The sequence below is a fragment of the Ostrinia nubilalis genome, chromosome 1 (assembly GCF_963855985.1).
Source record: "Ostrinia nubilalis chromosome 1, ilOstNubi1.1, whole genome shotgun sequence".
In the NCBI taxonomy this organism is placed as follows: Eukaryota; Metazoa; Arthropoda; class Insecta; order Lepidoptera; family Crambidae; genus Ostrinia; species Ostrinia nubilalis.
In genome coordinates this window covers 17,501-20,000 of record NC_087088.1, presented here as the reverse complement: position 1 = coordinate 20,000, position 2,500 = coordinate 17,501, and the positions used below count along the sequence as shown (strand labels likewise).

Sequence of the window (2,500 nt, the reverse complement as noted above, 5' to 3'; positions counted from 1 at the left end):
ACGCAACCACTTCGACCCAATACGGAAAACCCGGCCGGTCAGATAGTGATGCTTCTTGCGCTTCCCGTCGGGCACCATTGAAATCACCGCGCTTTTTGCACAGTTCAACCGTAACCCCACGAGTTGCCCCGTTTGGTATACGCTGTCAATGGCTGTCTGCATCCCCACTTTAGATCCCGCGACAAGGACTAGGTCATCGGCGTAAGCCATCGCCGAGACACGCTCGGTTTCAAGCCTGTAGCCTACCTCTTGTGGCAGGGACGCAAGAACAAGATCCATTGTCATGTTAAAAAGCCAAGGCGAGAGTGGATCTCCCTGGCGGACTCCTCTACCGACTTTCACAGGTTCGCTCGAGTTCCCATTCACGGCTAAGGTGGTATTTGCCGTCTCGTACAGTCGAGCGATATAGTCGCAAAAGGCCCCGGGCAGCCCCCGCCCTCTAAGCACCTCCACAAGTGCCTTGTGGGACACTGTGTCGAATGCCTTCGAGAAGTCGAGCACCGCCACGTGACACTCTCGCAACTTTTGCCTGCTATCCCCCAGTACAGCGTCCAGTACCGCGGAATTCTCCAGGGTACCGTCGGCGCAGATAAATCCGCGTTGTCGTACATCAGGGGGGCAACACCTCTCCAACCTCCGCGCCAGGATCGAGTGCAGGTGCCTGAGCGGTACCGACGCGATTGAAATCGGCCGGTAGTCGCCCGGGTCTGCAGGATCATCCTTCTTCGGCACGAAGATGGTCCGGCATTGTCGCAGCGGTTCCGGTATCTCACCAGCAGTCATCCAGGTGTTAAAGAGCTTCACCTTACTTTCCAGAGAGACGCCTCGCCAGTCTTGCGAGCGAATTCCGTCGGGTCCTGGCGCTGTCCGTAGGTCTACGATGGTCGCCTTCACCTCGTCAGAAGTTATGGGCTCCCAGAGCGGAGAGTAGTCGTAGCCGCCCCCGTACTGCTCGTTCCCGCGTAAAGCGGTTAGAGCTTCCGGTGTGGGCCCAGGAGCGTTCGACACTGTCTCCAGAATCGGTCGCCAGTAGGCGTCCAACTCCTTCAAACTGTGCTTCACGCCCCTGCATCGGCCGTCGATCACTTCCGCTGCAGCGCGACCGGGACACTTCCGATACATCTCCTGAATTCGGGCGTACTCCTCTCGCCTGCGGGCTCGGTTCGATCTTTTTGCAGTCTCGGTCTCTTTACAACCGTCGTCACGTCCAGGTTTCAGCTTACCCCGCCGCCGGGGCTGCGGCTTCATCCGCGAGGCGCCGCTGGCTAGCAGCTTCTCGATGATGGCGCCGCAGTCACTCGTCGGCGGGGTCGCCGCCGCTGGTCTTCGGCTAGGCGGCGCGTCCAAGGGCTGGGCCGCCGGCGTCTGTGGAGGACTATGGGAGGTCAGAACGGGTGGTGTCAATTCTGTACTGTGATTTGCGTTATCACGTTGAGGGGAGGGTGACGCGTTTGAAGATCGTGCACCTCGATCTTTGGCCTGACACACGGCCTTATATTGCTCAACAAGAGCCTTATATGATTTTGCCCTGCGAGCACCCTTGATCCCCTCTAAAGATCTCTGCAGCGTTGCGCCAAGCGCTGTCCAGAGTCTTTTGTTGATCACCGCCCCGTCTTCCATCCCCAACTGAGCCTCCGTCTTGGCCAGCAGCGCCAGTTCCTCTTCGCGCCACCGTCGCTTCACCTGCGGCGGCTTTGATTCGTCATTCGTTTCCACGGGGTGGGCCCTACGTCTGTGGACGCCAAGCCCCGTTTTGGTCGTGAAGTCCCGGCCACATTCCGGACACGGGTATCCCGTCACACCATCTACATTTATCGAGGTCGCGGAGTGCCCTCCACTCCCCGGAATTCTGAGCGCTACGCCCGGTGGCACCCCTGCCAGCCGAGAGACGCTATTCTCTATATTGTCCTGAGCGTTTTGAATTAAAGGAGAAGCGGGCTGCTAACCCGAATCCCCCGCTCGCCCACGATTTTTGCAAGGCCGTACCCGAAGGATAATCGCTAGGCTTGGGATGACTCTAAAAGATGACACCCCCATCACGGCTCTTGTGGTACCTCCCCCACAAGCTCACTTGGACCACAGACCCAAAAGTTGTTCGATAGGGCCTGCCGCGCCGCTCATAATGAGGGTCCAAGGACAAGCCTGACCGAGCGCTCAGCCGCCCCGCCAATCCCGGCTTCGGGACTGTTGCGCGACGACTGAGCACTTGGCGGAAAACGCTAACTCCCGGTCTACCAGGGAGTCTACTGGGAGTAAGTACAGTTCCACGGTCGCTGGATCCTGCACCCTTCTTTAGTTCTGTAGACTCACCCCCCCCCCCTCATCGGCGATCGCAGCGACACCACGTGCAGGTTGAGGGTAGGAGTTGGGCTAACAGCGGCTTGCTGCTCGACCCCATTGCACTTAACGCCCAGAGCTGCTTCCCCTCCTGGGCGCTGCTGGTCTTGACCGACCCGAAGGGGCACTGGACGCCAAGTGGAGCAACTTACTCTCTTACTGC

General features: G+C 59.0%; 1 pseudogene; it reads right to left on the bottom strand.

Annotated features, from left to right (window-relative positions):
- Positions 1–2,500, bottom strand: part of LOC135077400 (large subunit ribosomal RNA) — an 8,126-nt pseudogene that overhangs the window by 2,781 nt on the left and 2,845 nt on the right.